Here is a 20,296-nt window from a genome sequence, read left to right as displayed (position 1 = left end):
GTCTATAAGTAAAAACAGTCTTTTCAACTTTGCTGTATTTCAGCGAGTGGAAGATCATCCCGCAAGTTTTTTTCTTCTTTTTTCTGTTTTGTTTTTTAAAGTTTAATTATTAGAAATTCTCGAACTAATATTCCAATGTAATTTTTTTCGCATTTTTTGTACATTTTTTCGATACATCTTTATATTTTCTACTTTCTAAATGATGTAAAAAAAAAAAAAACCGAGAAAAAATTCGCAAACAAATATTTAAAACTGCATTAGCTATCGAATAAATTGGATTTTGGAAGGAAAAACAAATCGCATAAAGTTTATAAACAAGGACAGCCCTCTCAGCGCGTTAAATTTCAACTCTGTTAATTTCAACTCTAATTCCTCTAAATTTCAACTAAATTTCTGAGATCTGCTGAGAGGCTCGTATAGCATTTTTAAGAACAAGTTAAACAGTTAATAATTCTTAAGCTAATAATCAGATGTTAAATTTTTTTATTCTACCGTATTCTTTGCACATTTTTCTATCCGTTTGCGCAATTTTAAGTGAGCAGTAAAACAAAATGTAACGTAAAGTAAAGCACCCAAAACAATGGCGGCTGTGGCGGTTACGATTTTCCAATATTGAGAGAACTCAAGGAAGAAGCAAACTTCGAGTATCCATATTGGGCTCAAATCACAACTTTTAAAATGCTTTCCAGTTGTTTAGTTTTATGGTTTACTTCTGTATTGAGCTATTTTTGTGACTGGAATCGGCTTATTATTAAACCACAATGATGCATTTTTACAAATGAAAATGAAATCCGAATTATTTTTTCTCCATCAGAAAGAGCTAAAATGATAAATGGCTTCCGCTCACGATCTATTTGTAATACTGTAGCGAATTCAAGAATAGGGCGATTATTAAAGAGGATTTACGTCGATTTTTTATTTCTATATTTTTTTAACGTTATTATAAAAATAATTTCGTCAGCATTTATGTATTTTTTCATGTACTAAAGCTTGTAGCATGAAGGTCAATTGGAAACCAGTTCAACAAAACCTCAGAATCACTTTTGTAGTTTTAAATTTCTTACAATTAAAGTACACTTCTGAAGCTTCAAAAACTCGTATTAATTGCTTTTATAAGTTTTCTTGTCTAGTTTTCAGTAAAGATTTAAAATTTCTTAAACTTGTTTTTAGAAATTACTATCATTTTCTCTAGTAATCAGGTCCTTCAATGGACGTAAAATTCTTCATATTTACTTTTAAAAATATCTCCTCTAATTTTCAATATTTTTATAGTTTTAAAATTCCTAAAATTTATTTTTACAAATTAATAATATCTCCTCTAGTAATCAGTACTTCGATAGGCATAAAATTTGCTACATTTTCTTTAAAAAAATATCTTCTCTAGCTTTTAGTACTTTTGCAGGCTTAAAATTCCTAAAATTTAATTTAGAAATTAATATTACATGCTCTAGTAATCAGTACTTTGATAGGTGTAAAATTATTTGTATTTGCTTTTAAAAAATATCTTCTATAATGTTCGCTCTTTTACAGCTTTAAAATTCCTAAAAATTTATTTTTACAAATTAATATTACCTTCTCCAGTAATCAGTACACCGATAGGTATAAAGGTGATTCTCTGGAGACATGACAATTCAGAACAAAAAATTTCTTCAAATTTAGTCTTCAAAATAATCTAAATTTTTTTTGTGTATTTATTTGATTACATTTATCAATATCTTACAGACAGCAGTGTAGTTTATTGACATTTGCTCAGGAAAAAAATTGAAATTCATTAAATTTTGAATGCCAGGAAAATGACATATTAGCTTAGAAGTTTAAAAAACAGTGATTTTAAGCTTAATAGTAAGTAACTCAACTTAAGCCTTTGTGTTAGATGGACCATGAATTATTTAACTTAATTCTTTCATCCACTGTAGAAAGAATCAAAAATGTTTTTGTTGCTGATACGTATAGAATAAAATTGCGTATAATAATCAATCATTAAATAAATAAATAACTTTGATTACATTCAAGCATATTACAATCTTGTATAAACTTGGTATTAGGTTAATATTTGCTTTCCCTCTTTACTATATACTGTTTATAAAATTTTCTGGTAGCACGTCAATGTCCTGTGATTCATAAGCCAGAAAATGACAGCCAGGATAATGAGAAATTTGCCCTTTTATAGCATTTAACTTTACTTCAATTTATCTATTTTGGTTATAAATCACTAAATAAAAGTAGCCAGGAAAATGACAGAATTTCGTGTGGCAAACAAATAATTGACAGAAAAAATTTTTTTCAACAAAGTTTTTGTAAATAATACCCTCTGCGTATATTCCAGAAATGCTTATAATGGTTGAGATAAAAAAAATTAGATATTGAATAATTAATGGGAAGTTTTGAAGTTAGTTATTATTGGAAATATTGTCTGCGACTTACCAGGAAAATGATATTTTGAAATTCAATTGAATTTTTTAAATATACAAAACAGTCAATGCAAAGTCATTTTAAAATGCTAACAGCAATGCTATTTATTAAAAAAAATTTGAAAAGTTCTTTTAGTAGCATATAGTATTAGATCTTGGAGCAAGGGACTATAAATTGTCATATTTCGTGAGAATCACCCATAAATTCTTTATGCCTGCTTTTTAAAAAATATCCTCTCTAGCTTTCAGTACTTTTACAGTTTTAAAATTCTTAAAATTTGGTTTTACAAATTAATATTACCCTCTTAAGTAATCAGTAATTCAGTAGGAATGAAATTATTTGCTTTTCAAAAATAACTTCTCCATCTTTCTTCATTTTTATGTGTCTAAAATTCTTAATATTTGTTTTTTCAAATTACCTTGGCAGGCTTTCAGTATTCATATAGCTTTAAAATGCCTCATAAAATCTCTTATCATCATCTTATAGCTTAAAAGAAAATCCGAAATTTTTCAATTCCTTCTATTTCATTTGTAAGTATGAAGTTTTGATTACGATTAGATTTTTTAGGTCAGCTGCTCCCAAATGGCATTTGAAGGAACTTTAGGGTTCCGTTTAAGAGTGAAAGGGGTTCCGCGAGTTGGCAAGTTATGAGTTTTGGAACCTCTGGTTAAATTTAGAATCAACTTATAATTCATAATTTATTTAATCTTTCGGTTGCTTTTATAAAATTATTTCAACTAAAATACCAATGAAATGGCACTTTTTTAAAAGAAAATGTGATATTTCTAATAACAATATATTGAACAAACTATGAAAAGGACAAGCATTAATAAAATATTGCATTAGTATTTCCCATCACGCTTTTCAAAGCAAAATAATATAATTCTTTAATAAAGAAATATGTTTTCCTAATCATCTCGAAGTAAACCATAATAGCTTATTTTATTAATTCATTCATTTACACCAGAACAAATTCTCAACTAGACTGAATATAGAACAAGTATTGTAAATTTTAACTGTCGAACATAAAACGTAATTTAAGAACATTAATGATAAACGATTTAAAATCTAAAATCTTGACATTTCTTATCTTTAAAATCTTCATTTAAATATTTTAAAAATGGTTTTTTATGAGTTAGAAAGGTTCACAATTAACTTAACAAATTTTATTTATAAGATTGGGTGTCCGCCTAAAGAAAGTTGATTATTACCGTAGCCGGAAAAAAATTGGGAATCGCTGTTTCAAATTATGCATCTGGTGTCATGTTTATACCATCCCATCTTAACAAGTCGCATGCTATTATAGCACTGATAACTATATAATTTTATGGTGTATAGTTGTTCCACTCCATAAAGTAAACTCAGCTTTCTTGCAAATTGAATCATTTTTAGCATGTCAAGACAAAATTAAACATGCTAAAACGCGAATTGGCCTTTCTAGAATGTGTTTTTAAATTGTACTATTTTTCCACTACGCTCACTCAACTTAGTAAATTTTCTCACGGCTAACGACCTCGAAAAAATAAATAAAAACATTGTTTAAAAAACGTTTTACCCTAAAAATCTGCTCTTTCATGCTTAAATGATCTTTGTGAAAGTAGAAATAAAGTAATATGAAGAAGAAGAAAAAATCTGAAGAACATTTTAAGACTAAAAATAAAAACTCTATATTAGTTTCTACAAAAACTTGATCTTTTCATTTTCATACTCGATATTCATTACAGAATTTGATTTCATTTTTACTGAACAAAATTCAGATTTGTATTTCTAGGCAATGTTGAAAATCCTATTTACATTAAATGGTGTTATTTTATAATATAGTAAATGAATTATAGTACAAGGTTAATATAATAATGCTTGTTTTTATAATTTGAGTAACATTTTATCTTTCACGCATAATCTAAAATAATATTATGTGTTATTAACTTGGGTACTTGAAACGCAGGAGAAAGTGATGTGATTATAGCGAACTATGTGATTTAAAACAGATTCAATTAGGCGTGCTGTAGCCTACGTCACAGGTCACGTTTTCTTAGAAATTTAAATAAAATATTAAAAATTGATAAATGTTACTAAAATTAGTTACTGGAATGGATGTTTACTAAAATTAGCTACTAGAATAAAATAAGCTACTTTAGCTTTAATATTTTGAATGAATATGCAAGTTAACATTTAGCATTTTAAATAATGATGCTAATTGAGAATGTAACTTGGAATTTAGAACTTGGAATGAGAATGTAACTATTTTTTTTTTTTTTTTTTTTTTTTTTTTTTTTGCATTTACATTGTTCTTTAACAAATTATCACCTCGAGTTTTCAACACTTCTATAATTATTAAATTCCGTATATTTGCCACGAAAAATTCCCATCTCTAGTTTGTAATCCATATATATTAAATTCGTAGCCGTAAAGTTCCTTAAACAAGTTTAATAACTTTAGTATATCACTTTTGCATTTAACCCTCTCTGGTTTTCATGCAGTTAGAATTCTAATTATAATGTTACGGTAAAATAACCGGTAGTAGGATGTCCATCCAATTAACAACAAAGTCTACGGTAAAGAACATTTTTTACCTTTACGTGTAGAACTAGCAGAACGTGTGGAACTAGTATAGTTAAGAAGCCATGAATAAAATAACCATCAACATTTTCATTATTGATTTATCCTTAAAACCCTTACATCAATGAAAGAAAAAACAAAGTTCTTTATCTTATGAAAATTAATGAAACAATTATTGATAATAAGTATCTGAACAAAAATATTGAATAAATAAAAATATTTTGTGATAAAAAACACAAAATATTTTGAGACTATTATTCGAATTTTACCATATAACACATTTATATCATATTTGAGGGTTTTTGAGGCCATGTTTGATTAGACTGTTGAGAAATACCTATATTCAAAAAACCAAATTCATTTAGCTCATTTGAATAGTTAATTAAAAGGGTTTAATCATATAGATCATTTATAATAGTTTCCTAGCACCAGACGCCCGGTGGCTGAGTGGTAGCGCTTTGCGCTCCCGTGCCACTGGTCCTGGGTTCGATCCTCGAGCCGGGCAAGATTGACTCAGCCATTTATCCCTTCAGGTCGATAAATGAGTACCAAGCACGTTTGGGAGCTAAACACTTGGGGTTCCACGTTTGGCTGACCACCTGACCGAAATATCTGCTCCTGCACCCCTGAGCCCAAGGTCAAGAAAACTGAGGTTGGCACAGAAGGCCTTGGCCCTCAATGGGCTGTCGCGCCACTGAGTTTAGTTTAGTACCAGAATAATCCCCAGTAATAAGATGTTCAGAAATTTGCGAATATAAAATACGATATCTAGCCTTTTTCTCTCACAACGGCTTTCTATATTTTGTATAGTTTTCTTCGATTTCTATATTATAATATCGAGTGTAAATTTTAAATAAAATACCTTCAATTCTAATCATGCATAAACTGAAATGAATATTTACTTATTATTAGCAATATTAATGTTTTTCGAGGGATTTTTAAATAGGTTGAAATCGAACTCTCAGAAAAATCTGGAGCTTGAGTCGAACATTTTAACTATTTACTCTGTATCTCTGCTTGGCAGTCATAGATTGCCGAACTACTGCCCACATGGACATTAGTTTTGATTTCGTCCCTTTTTTTTTATCATTTTCCTATATATAAGTTTAATTATTATTCTAAATCACAAAATTAATAAATACATTAACTTCAGACGAAAATAATTCACATTTAAAATAAATGCTTTTATTTTACTTACTAGCCGCCTAAGGCGGCCAGCTGTCCGCCACGCTGAAGGTTTTCACAAATAAAGTTTTTTAAAACGTAGCAGGAAATCTGAAGATTAGTGGACAATTAAAGTGTTCCTGTCCTGCAATTTTGTCTTCATATCCAGTTCTGCTGCAGATGTGTTATAGCTCTTGAGGATGTTTGAAATTATATAGCTACAACGCTTAAGGAAAAAAAAACTAAAATGCTAAATACATGAAAAGAACACGAAAACGAATAAATTTTTTATGGTATCAATTTCTATTTCTATATAATTTTTTATGGTATCAAATTCTATTTCTATATCTGTTACGTCAAGCACTCAGGTATTATAATTTGATCTAGTTGTGCTTGTATAATTTTGATGTAGTTGCGCTTTCTACGTCATTTTGTTAACATCGTTTGGTTTGTTATTTAACATCGTTTGGTTTGTTATTTCTAAGTTAACTTTCAAAAAATTGGCTGGCATCAGCATTTTTATTCTTTAAGTTGCTTATTTTTTCTTTTGGAATTCGTTCCTTTTTAGCAAAATGTTTTTCAACCTAATCGAATTCTTTGCCGACTGTTCTCTGTATATATAAAGAAAATAAAGTAAATATTTTTAAAGTGTTGTGAAAAGAATTTTTAGTTGTACAAAGTACTACAATATCGCTACAAAAATTATCGTCTTCGCTTAAGAAAAAAAAAATAGAGCGTGGAAAGAAGAAGAAAAACTTATTATAACAATTATGAACAGCGACAAATATATCAAAGCGAAGCGTTCTATTTACGTATCGAATATGTTGCCACATTTTTAATACAAAAGTTAAACTTTTCTCCACTTTAATAAATGTAAACTAATGCGAACTTTACAATTAAATTATTAATTCCTTCGTATATCATTGGTTTAAGTTGTCGAAAATTAATATTTCAATTGTAAGGTTCGCATTAGCATACATTTATAAGAGTGGGGAAAAGTATATGCATTTTTTAATAGTTTTTTGAATATGGCTCTTTGAAGACGAAAAAGCAGACGAAAAGCATAGACTTACAAAATGACTGATAACTAAATAACTAATCCAAATTTTTAAAAAAGAAAAAAAATACTTCTTCATTATGTCAAAACACAATTATGTGCCGAGTTTCGTGCCTGGGCGAGGCTTCTGGGGCGATATATTGTGATTACAGACACACACACACACACAGCCGCTTTTATTATTATGTATAGATTAGTAGTGGGATTTAAAACGTAGGCAAGAAACATAGATGTTAGTTTTAATGTCTTTTTTTTTATCATTTTCCTATAATGTAGGCTTAATTTTCATTCTAAAATTCGCAGGAATAATAAATACATCAACTTAAGACGAAAACGATTCACATTTAAAATAAATGTTTTTATTTTACTTATCAGCAACGGAACTTAAAGCATAAGCCAACAACATAGACATTAGCTTTGATTTCTTCTTTTTTTTTTATATATAATTTTCCCATATGTAGGTTTAATTTTAATTCTAAAAGCACAAAAATATTAAATGTATATATATTAGACAAAATTATTCTCTTTTAAAATAAATGCTTTTATTTTACTTATCAGCAAAGAGATTTAAAACGAACTCCAAAAAATCCTTGTTCTTAAATTTAATCATATAAATCAATAACCATAAGTTAGAGTAAGATAATACTGCGAATGCTAACTATTTCTTATCAAATTGAAGCAGATAAACAAAATATTTTAAAACTAAAACTATTTGAGTAAATGTCGACAAATAGAGGAGAAAATGCCCTATAAAAATGCTTGCAATTTAAAATTAGTCATTTTATCTGTTGAATCTAATGATCTTTCTGATGCTCTTGGCAAGATTAAGAGACTTACTATATGTTCACGGATTTGAAACACTACCTTCAATTTGCGAGCTGATGCAAACAATTTCAAGTGTGGATGGGGTAGCAATAGGGTAATCCCTTCTAAGCGCTTCCGCTTTAGGCATAATTGGAATCGATCAGAATACGGAGCTTTGAGTATCATTAGAGCGTAAAGCAGACACTTTGACATTTTCCTAAAAACCTCCATAATCGTTGAAAAGGAAACTTCCCATTTGTCGTCGCAATTATTATTGTCAAAATGTAATATTTTTTCGTGACCTTGTAAAGTAAAGCCCAGGATATGTTTTTCTTTATTAATTTGTGATGCTTATTTTAAAGCTGTTTTCATTTTTTTTTTGTTAACGTACGATGAGTTGACACGTTGGCAGCTCTTAACAGTGCGTCATAATTTACTTCTCAGGGTAATAGTTAATTGTCACGCAACATACTTATGTAATGAGTTCAAAAAATGTATGTTCGTGGCAATAACTTTAAACTAGGTGTTTAGCATTGCAATTAAAAATACTTATTATTAGCTGAATCCCCTTGTTTCATACGGGGTAAGAAGAAGAAAAAAAAAGAATCACTAAATCAGTACTGAGCGACAGTACAATATCATGCACAAAATTGTAAGACTAAAACATGCACAAATAATAAAGCTAATATGATCCCAATGTTTTTTATTCATTATTATTTATTGCTCTTCCCGGAGACCTTGAGTTATTAGACTAAGCAAAAGACGCATTTACTAAAACATGTCATCAAAAAAAACGATCAAAAGATGAACTGTGTTCTGTATCAGCATAGCACTGCAATTCAATGATATTTAAAATGTACCATTATCAAACTAGTTTCTCGTGTACTTATTTCTTTGAGTGGATGTAAAATTCGGGTCGCATTCATTTCATCGACAATCACTTCATCGACACACCATTTCATCGACACCACTTCATCGACAGGCCGTTTCATCGACTAGGTCATTTCGTCGACAGGCCGTTTCCTCGACAGGGTTGTTTCGTCGACAGGCCATTTCGTCGACAGGGTCATTTCGTCGACAGGGTCATTTCGTCGACAGGGTCATTTCGTCGACAAGTCATTTCGTCGACAGGGTCATTTCGTCGACAGGGTCATTTCCTCGACAAGTCATTTCGTCGACAGGGTCATTTCGTCGACAAGTCATTTCATCGACAGGGTCATTTCGTCGACAAGTCATTTCGTCGACAAGTCATTTCGTCAACAAGTCATTTCGTCGACAGGGTCATTTCGTCGACAAGTCATTTCGTCGACAGGGTCATTTCGTCGACAGGGTCATTTCGTCGACAGGGTCATTTCGTCGACAAGTCATTTCGTCGACAGGGTCATTTCGTCGACAGGGTCATTTCGTCGACAAGTCGTTTCATCGACAGGGTCTTTTCATTGACAGGATCATTTCGTAGACAGGGTCAATTCGTCGACAAGTCATTTCATCGACAGGGTCATTTCGTCGATAAGTCATTTAGTCGACAGGATCATTTAATCGACAAGTCGTTTCGTCGACAGGGTCATTTTATCGACAGGGTCATTTCATCGATATGATCGTTTCATCGACAGGGTCATTTCATCGTCATATCATTTCGTCGACGGGGTCATTTCGTCGACAGGGTCTTTTCGTCAACAGGGTCATTTCGTCAACAAGTCATTTCGTCGACAGGGTCATTTCGTCGACAAGGTCATTTCGTCGACAGGGTCATTTCGTCGACAAGTCACTTAATCGACAAGGTAATTTCATCGACAGGGTCATTTCGTCGACAGGGTCATTTCGTCGACAGGGTCATTTCGTCAACAGGGTCATTTCGTCAACAAGTCATTTCGTCGACAGGTTCATTTCGTCGACAGGGTCATTTCGTCGACAGGGTCATTTCGTCGTCAAGTCATTTCATCGACAGGGTCGTATCTTCACCTAGGTTATTACATCGACAGGGTAGTTTTGTCAGCAGGGTCATTTCGTCGACTGGGTCATTTTGTCGACAGGGTCATTTCATCAACATGATCGTTTCATTGACAGGGTCATTTCATCGACAAATCATTTTGTCGACAGGCCGTTTCGTCAACAGGTCATTTCGTCGACAAGTCATTTCGTCGACAAGTCATTTCGTCGACATGATCATTTCCTCGACAGGGTCATTTCATCGACAAATCATTTCGTCGACAGGGTTATTTTGTCGACAGGGTCATTTCGTCGACAGGGTAGTTTTGTCGACAGGGTCATTTTGTCGACAGGGTCATTTCATCGATATGATCGTTTCATCGACAGGGTCATTTCATCGTCATATCATTTCGTCGACGGGGTCATTTCGTCGACAGGGTCTTTTCGTCAACAGGGTCATTTCGTCAACAAGTCATTTCGTCGACAGGGTCATTTCGTCGACAAGGTCATTTCGTCGACAGGGTCATTTCGTCGACAAGTCACTTAATCGACAAGGTAATTTCATCGACAGGGTCATTTCGTCGACAGGGTCATTTCGTCGACAGGGTCATTTCGTCAACAGGGTCATTTCGTCAACAAGTCATTTCGTCGACAGGTTCATTTCGTCGACAGGGTCATTTCGTCGACAGGGTCATTTCGTCGTCAAGTCATTTCATCGACAGGGTCGTATCTTCACCTAGGTTATTACATCGACAGGGTAGTTTTGTCAGCAGGGTCATTTCGTCGACTGGGTCATTTTGTCGACAGGGTCATTTCATCAACATGATCGTTTCATTGACAGGGTCATTTCATCGACAAATCATTAGGTCGTGTTAGAAGTACAACGCCTACAGAAGACAAGTACATCGTCCTATCAGCAAAAAGGAACAGACGCACCACAGCTCAGCAGGTGGCAAATCAGTTTCTTGCTGCCACAGGAAAGCAGATCTCCCGAAAAACTGTTGCCAGACGTTTGAGAGGAGGAGAACTATACGCCCGCAGACCTGTTGTGTGTGTCCCATTGACCAGACGGCACCGTACTGCCCGTTTGCAATAGTGTCGTGAGCATCACAATTGGACTGAACAGGACTGGGCATGCGTACTGTTCTCAGATGAGAGTAGGTTCAGTCTGTCATCGGATTGTAGACGCCAATTGATCTGGCGAGAGAGTGGTACTGGTTATCGTCCAGAAAATATCCAGGAAAGGGAACAATATCCGACATGCAGTGTCATGGTGTGGGCCGGCATCATGATCAATGGCCACAAGCGCCTACATGTGGTTGCGAAGGGGACTATGATGGGCCAACGATACATTGATGAAGTTCTACTTCCTCATGTTCGTCTTTTCCGTGGTACTCTCGGTGATAAATTTGTTTTTATGGACGACAACGCAACATGTCATCGAACACTCGCTGTTCAGGATTGTCTAGACAGCGAGGGTATTCAGCGCCTCGTATGGCCATCACGTTCTCCAGATCTAAACCCCTTTGAAAATGTTTGGGATGCTTTGGGGAGGCAACTTGCTGGTCGAAACTATCCTCCGACAAACAAGAACACCCTCATACGTGCACTGACAGAGGAATGGGATAAATTGCCTCAACAGCTGCTAGATAATATTGTGCAAAGTGTGATACGACGTGTAGAATGTTGCATCACACTTCACCGTGGACATATCCCGTACTGACACCTTTCTTCAAGTTGCCTGCTGACATTTAGATGCATTGTTCCATTTTTCCGTACGCAGCATCAAATGAACATTTTTTTTCTTTCAGATGTTTCATAGCTTTTGTACTTTCCAGAACAATGAATATTCTTTATTCTAATGTCTGAACAGTGTGGCAACTATATTTTATCCTACTAGGCCTCATTTCCCGCTTAATTTTTTGCTACATTGCAATTTGTGATCCGTCCTTAGCAATTGTCCAGCAGTGTAGTAACGAAACTAAGACTCAATTCGATTGTTCGAATACGCATATTCCTGTCCTAATGTTAAAGATGCTGAACAAAAAGTTTAAAATTGCAATTAAAGTGAACATTAAGAAATTACTTTTCCATCATAAAAAACCTAGAATTTTTTTTCTACTTAAGCAGATATAATAATAAGGTCTATGAGTATTTTCATTTCTGTGAGAATTCGACTGATGTCTATGTTTTTGTTAAAATTTATGTAAAAATGTTGAAAATTTTTACAGCAATAAATTTAGCTTTCCTCTTCTTGAAATAGTGTCTAAATTTTCATTGTAATATATTTTTATTGCTTTCAATTCTAGAAATATATTTTGTTAATTTGATTTGATATTAAAAACAATTTGATTGTTAACGTCACACTATATTAACTGTAACCACGGTCCGGATATCATGCTTGGTAATGTTCTGAAGACAATCCTTACCTATCCTAAAAATAAGTGTCGAGCTATTACGATTTAGATATAGAAAAGTAGATTTCGATACATCAACCGTTTAAACGCTTCTCAACTACCTATTAATTAATTTAAAAAGCGAACTTCTTTTAACGCAATTGGAACAATAAACCGCCATAAAGAATTTTACTTTAGTATAAAATTAAATAAGTGAATTTTTCTAATTAATAATAGAAATATTTAGATTAAATCTCTAAAATAGTTTCAGAATTACGCATGACACTAGCAACGAAATGACCCTGTCGACGAAATGACCCTGTCAACGAAAAGACCCTGTCGACGAAATGACTTGTCGACGAAATGACTTGTCGACGAAATGACACTGTCGACGAAATGACCCTGTAAATGAAAAGACTCTGTCGACGAAATCACTTGTCGACGAAATGACCCTGTCGACGAAATGGCCTGTCGACGAAATGACCCTGTCAACGAAATCACTTGTCGACGAAATGACCCTGTAAACGAAATGACTTGTCGACGAAATGACCCTGTAAATGAAAAGACTCTGTCGACGAAATGACCCTGTCGACGAAATCACTTGTCGACGAAATGACCCTGTCGACGAAATGACCTGTCGACGAAATGACCCTGTAAGCGAAATGACTTGTCGACGAAATGACCCTGTCGACGAAATGACCCTGTAAATGAAAAGACCCTGTCAACGAAATGACTTGTCGACGAAATGACCCTGTCGACGAAATGACCTTGTCGACGAAACGACCCTGTAAATGAAAAGACCCTGTCGACGAAATGACTTGTCGACGAAATGACCCTGTCGACGAAATGACCTGTCGACGAAATGACCCTGTAAGCGAAATGACTTGTCGACGAAATGACCCTGTCGACGAAATGACCCTGTAAATGAAAAGACCCTGTCAACGAAATGACTTGTCGACGAAATGACCCTGTCGACGAAGTGACCTTGTCGACGAAACGACCCTGTAAATGAAAAGACCCTGTCGACGAAATGACCCTGTCGACGAAATGACCCTGTCGACGAAATGACTTGTCGACGAAATGACCCTGTCGACGAAATGACCCTGTCGACGAAATGACTTGTCGACGAAATGACCCTGTCGACGAAATTACCCTGTCGACGAAATGACTTGTCGACGAAATGACCCTGTCGACGAAATGACCCTGTCGACGAAATGACTTGTCGACGAAGTGACCCTGTCGACGAAATGACCCTGTCGACGAAATGACCCTGTCGAAGAAATGACCCTGTCGACGAAATGACTTGTCGACGAAGTGACCCTGTCGACGAAATGGCTTGTCGATGAAACAACCCTGTCGAGGAAACGGCCTGTCGACGAAGTGACCTAGTCGATGAAATGGCCTGTCGATGAAGTGGTGTCGATGAAATGGCCTGTCGATGAAGTGATTGTCGATGAAATGAACCAGACCCGTAAAATTCTACTTCCTCGGCATCTATCATAAAAATGTACAGTGTTGGTGCAGTTGTAATGGGAGCCAAATTTACTCTGAAAATACTTTGTACATACTTTAGATATTGGGTACCTATTAAAACTACACCAATTACCATGAAGACAGTAAAGTATCAAAACTAAGCATCATTGGCTTCAAAAAGCTACTACTTTACCTTTAAAATATCTCAAAAACTGAACAAACTCCAGTTTAATTTAATGCAATGGCTTCCGCTAAACCGATGAATATCTATATATATATTTCTCTTACACGGCACCAAAAAAAAGCCTCATTACAACTCCCCGAATGGCAACGTTAGAAAATCGACCAATGATTGCTGCTAAAAATGTCACATGGCAAATGTCACATGAGGTGGCTCAACATGTAGCGCTTTTCAAAACGGAAACAATAACCAGAGTGAGCATTATCAGGTTGTTCAATTCAGATTCATGCCCTAAAAACATGATAATATTTAATTTAAACTCAATTAGGAATTAATTAGGCTGGCCTTCTCCATGACTATAAATAAGTCACAAGGTCAGACTTTTGAGAAAATCAGTTTAATATTGACTAAACAAGTTTTTAGTCATGGACAACTTTATGTTGGCCTGTCAAGAGTTAAGTCATTTGACAGCCTTTCAGTAATTGCTCCAAAATGCCAAATCTATAATCGTGTTTTCAAAGAAATTCTAAATGCTTAGTGTTAATTTCTTGGAGCTTTGCAGAAAAAAAATGTTTTATGGAAAAAATTTAATTGAAACTTCTATTGGCAGTAGGCAAGGGGAACTGCCAAAATCAAAACTCCCCAATTAGAAATGCAGCATGGCGACCTCCACGTGGTATTTCCCGGGTAATGCTAACAGCCATGCATTTTAATTTATTGTATGTAAAACATCATTATTTTGTTCTAAAATGTTATGTACTTTATCACAAATGTTAATTAATATAGAAATTGATTTCAATAATCCTGATCACCAAAAAATATTTCATTTGGCGATAAAACAAATTTTTTTGTTCTTGAAAATGAAAGACTTTTTGAGGGTTATTATCTCACAAGGAAAAGTTAGGGTTTAAAGTTTATATTTTTAAATAATAAAGTTTATATTTTTAAACAGCGTGAACCACATAGGATTGCGTAGCAATTCTCGGGGGTTGGCGAGCGTTGGCAAACAAGGGGCGGAGCCTCCTAGTATAATAATAATAATAATAATAATAATATATTAGTTAGTACGTTTAGTGCACAAATTAAGTATAACTCTGTTACCAATCAAATTGAGGACGTAGTATTAAAAAAAATACAACAGATACACTTATATTACAGAGATACAACAGAGACACAGAGACAAAAAAAAATACAACAGGCATTTGAGAAAGAATGACACAAAATTTATCCTACTGAAACTTAAAAAAATATTAATAAAAAATTAGAAAATAATACCAATTTAAATGAAATAGAACAACAACAAAAAAAATGTATGACTGAAATAAGGATCAATAAATTGTTTAAATAGTACAAAAAAGACATGAATGCAATAAGTATAATAATTAAATTGAAATCGAACAAAAAGAACATGAATGCAATAAAAATAATTAAATTAAAATCGGATAAAAAAAACATGAATGCAATAAGAAAAATAATTAAATTGAACTAGAACAAAAGAAACATGAATGCAATAAGTAATAATAAATACTTTGAAATAGAACAAAAGAAACATAAATGCAATAAAAATAATAATAATCAAATTAAAATAGAACAAAAGAAACATGAATGTAATATAGGACTTCTTCAGGTGATAACATGAATGCATTTTTGACGGAGCTTCTCTCCAAACAATTGTTTAACAAAATAAAAATGTTTTTCTTACTCAAAAGTGAAATTTGTAAAAATTACAGGAAGTATTGAAGAAATAAAATTCACATTTTATACGTGAAAATCAAAACTATTTATAAATCAAAAATAAACTAATTATACAGGTAAGACTCTCAAAAATATTTTACTAAGTTGACGATTAAAGAAAAGTAGTTTCTTCATTTTAGTAAGTGAATTTTTTATAAAAAACAAAATTTCACTTTAATTGGACTAATTGGTTTTTAATAATCAATGGTTATCATTATAACAATTCTCAATTAGAGTGAATTGGTGAGAAAAACATCAATCATATTTTGGATAACTGATACTTAATAATGAACAAAGTATACAGGTAAAAATCTCAGAAATATATTACTAAGCTGGGGGATCAAAGAAAAACAAAATTTTCTTTAATTAATAAACAAATTTTTTATGAAGCACAAAATTTAACTTTAACCGGGGATTATTTAGTTTTTAATAATAGATGGTTATTATTATAGCAAAACCCAAATAGAGTATATTGAACAAAAAAATAACATCAATCATATTTTGGCTAATTATTAATGTGCATCAATGTTTCCCAAAGTGTGGTACGCGTACCTCCAGGCTATTTTTTGCAGAGTTATTTTTTGCAACGATAAGTGGTGTCAATAGCCTGGCAGTTGTGATTTTTAACTTTTGTATAATTTTTTATAATAAAAAGTACATTCATTTTTTTTTATTAGTGGAACACAGCGTTACGAAAAACTTTGAAAGAATATACGAAAGTCATAAATTTGGGAAAAACTAATTGTGGTTAATACTAATTTATGGTTTGAAAGTAACACATGCCTTTCCAATCTGATTATTTGCGACTATAGGCATTATTTTGTTGTCACTGTTATTTTTAAATCCATAACAGTACAAAAATCTAAAGCTAGCATTGTATTTCTGAATTTGTATTAGTGTTGGCGGAGCTGGAATCTTGAAGAATTCCTCGTGGGACCTGGGGCTCCCTTTGAAGTTGGACTGCTGAAAAACTGATCTGTCTACCAAGAGCTGAGAATTTTGCACGGGGCCGTAAAACGATTATTATTATTATTGTGTTTAAAATTATGCAAATAAAAGGAAAATTATAGCATATATTCCGTTTAGCACAGCATTCTTCCGAAGAAAAAGTATAAGCTTCATGGAGTCAGCGACGAGGAGAAAAAATTAAATCAAATTGATATCAGTTTATAATTATGCTTTAATATCAAATTAAAATTAAATTATTTTTAAATATCAAGTTATAATAAGGATTTAATCGGAAATTATAATTATGATTTAATATCAAATTATAATTATTAGTTAATATCATATTTTAATTATTAATTGTTAGTATCAAAATGCAATGAATAATAATGAAATTTTCGGCAAAAATAAACTGATCAAAAAATTATTGTAAATTTCTCAAGTAATTGAATTTAAATAAACAACATTTTGAATTTTTATCCCTCTAAATATAAATCTTTTTACGATGACAAGGGGCTGGTGGGAACGAAAACACAATGAACACCATGTTTTCTAATATTTCAATGGAAACAGCTTTCATTGTAATTTTTAAAATGATCCGAACCTCTTGAGGGTTTGATACTAATATCAATTCACCTTTAGAATAGTTTTTAAAACCATTTTAACTAATTGACGTTATTTCCTTTAACTATCGATTAAACCGAAGTGTTAAAGTAGTTTAATTGAATCAGTAATAGCCATTTGTCAGCAAGTAACCCTTTTATTATATGATACATCCTTAAAAAAAATATGCTTCGAAATTTATGGACCGAAAAAAAATCTGAAATAACACGGGCGAGAAAATTTTTGTATACGAATATTCCATTCCTTTTAGACCGAGTAAAAAAAATACATCAATCGATTTTTAAAGAAAAAAAAGTAAGTAGACTTGAATTGGTCTAAAAGTTTTCACTTCGATAATTCCTTAATGAAAGTGTTACGATTTCAATTTCGAGTGAAATGAGAAAACTCAGTTGTGGTTTTTTTTTTATGCGCATAAACACTCGCGATTACTTTTACAATCATTCAATTTTATGGATGAACTCAATCTTACTCACATCGTTAGATAACAGTTTCAGAAAAGAACCAAAACAAAATCTAAGGGGAAAAAAATGTTTTCTTTAGTGTAGAGAAGGGATAACATGATCAAAACTTGCAGAATATGGTAAAATTTACCAGGACTTTGGCTCTATGGGAACACCAAAAAATACAGTAGTTTTTACAGAAGCACTTGAGTAATGAGTTTGGTAAAATTAGCGATAAAACGTTGCTGTATAATATAAAAATTTAGAAAATATGGTAAAATTTGGTAATTTTTTATAATTCCTTTAAAACATGGCAAATCAAAACTATATTTTATGTTAAATATGTCTTTTAATTTTTCGTGTTTTCTAAGTTATCATATGAACGCAAACCATTACCATATGAGTGGTTTATATACCGTATAATTTAGTTTTGCTAACAGAAATATCTTTACCATTCAAAACGGTATTTTTTCCAAAATTTCTTTTTCTGTGTAGAATAAAAGGCTGAGTGGTAGTGGCCTCCGTGGCACAGGTCCTGGGTTCGATCCTCGAGCCGGGCGAGGTTGGTTCAGCTTTTCATCCTTTCAGTGGGTCGATAAATGAGTACCAAGCATGCTTGGGAACTAAACACTGAGGTTTCCGCGTTCGGCTGACCACCTGCCTGGAACATCTGCTCCAGCACCCCAGAGCATAAGGTCAAGAAAACTGAGATGGGCACAGTAGGCCTAGGCCCTCTATGGGCTGTCGTGAAACTGAGTTAAGTTTAGTAGAATGAAACATTCCGTACTTATGTGGTTAAGCCATGGCTTAATCCATGGTTTAACCACATAAAAATGTGATACTTTATTCATGGTTATAAGAATGGACTATACCATTTCGCAATGATTTATACTATTTTCATTTCGATTTTTTTTTCCAAAAAAATAAATAAATAAAAATCTAATGAAAAAGTGGTATTTGTCACACATTAGTCTCAGAACAGGGGCAAATATAACAAATAACTTTTGATCTAATAATCTCATTTTCTCAAACTAAAATGGCTATATAGAATCTCAACGATTCTTGGGAGTAACCTTTAATGTGTTGAAATATTTGGTGCTGATTATATTTTAGGTCATGAAATAGGACACAAAAACGAAATCTTTTTTCTCTTCTTTTAAGATTTTTTATTTCTGACCTTAATTAGGCCCATAGTCACTATCTGGAAAATATGTACTATTAAATATTAGGAAACAAAAAAAATTCATTTATCCAAAGATAATTCAATGTAAAAAAATTTCTATTTTATTTATTATACTTTGTGTTTATTATTTTAATTATCTGTTATATTTATTATTTTAATTATTTGTTATATTTATTATTTTAATTATTTGTTACATTTATTATTTATTACTTTAATTATTTGTTATATTTATTATTTCAATTATTTGTTATATTTATTATTTTTTAGTAAGTATGAAAATATTTTAAATAAGATATACAAATTTCCGCATCATTTTTAATTAAGTAACTTAAAATCAGAAATATCCAATTTTAAACAAACTTCGTCACATATTTCTTGAAAAAAATTTTTTTGCATTTGAATAAAAGATTAAATATTTATCATCAGTGTCTTACTTAAATTAAAAGACAATGTTTAATTGTGTGAAGCACTTAGTACAATTTATAAAATTTATGTAACTCCAGATTTATTTTTAATTTAAAACCTTTTAAAACGTTGAGTTTATCTGTAAAAGTGTTTTTAAACTTTGCAATATCTTTTTTTAATTATTTTTTTTAACTTTCCTTCATTGGGAAATGTTTTAAATAAAAAACGAAAATTCGAGTGTTTGTAATTTCTTTCAATCTAAACAACTGATGTTAAAAAAGTTTTTTGCATGTCCATTTCTGCGATAATATTTTAAATAAATACCGATGTTATGCCTTTTTTTCCCCTTAACCAGTTTGTGTATTTTATGAAGAAAAAAAAAATTATAACACCATAATAGAAAATATTACTCTCCGTAAACATTTTGAATTCAAATGCCTAGGGCATTTTTGAATTTAAAAATGATTTAGTTTATTTGTTTTGTTTCTTTTTAATCATTTTACTGACATTTTAAAAAATAACCGCTAAACATATCGTTAAAATAATTATACAATAGAATAAGTCCAAATTTTTATTATTGTTGAAAATAATAAATCCTTTTTATCAATAAATTTATTTAATAGCAAAATATTTTAAATTTAAAAAAAAGCCTTTCAGAAACAGTGATTAAAAATAATTTAATCGTCACAAGATTGAGACTTATTTACGATAGTATTTGAAGATCAAGACATTATCTCCAAAAATTATCACAATTCCAACAAAATATAGTTAAAGGAAATGATTTTATCAAAAAATCAAATATTTATTAGCATTTTTGTAATAATGTTTTAATAAATGATTGTTTAATAAATAAATCCATTTCACGATGCATTGAAAACATAAACCAGACAAATAAAAAAAAAATAACAAAAATAAATAATATGCATAGTCCGATTAAACAAAAACTAAAGAAGCATTCCGATATAAGAACAATAAATATTGGTCACCTAA

Source organism: Parasteatoda tepidariorum, chromosome 2 (assembly GCF_982258835.1).
Source record: "Parasteatoda tepidariorum strain Cologne lab strain chromosome 2, Ptep-v5.0, whole genome shotgun sequence".
NCBI classification, from domain to species: domain Eukaryota; kingdom Metazoa; phylum Arthropoda; class Arachnida; order Araneae; family Theridiidae; genus Parasteatoda; species Parasteatoda tepidariorum.
The sequence above is the reverse complement of the archived record's forward strand: the minus strand, read 5'-3'. Positions refer to the sequence as shown.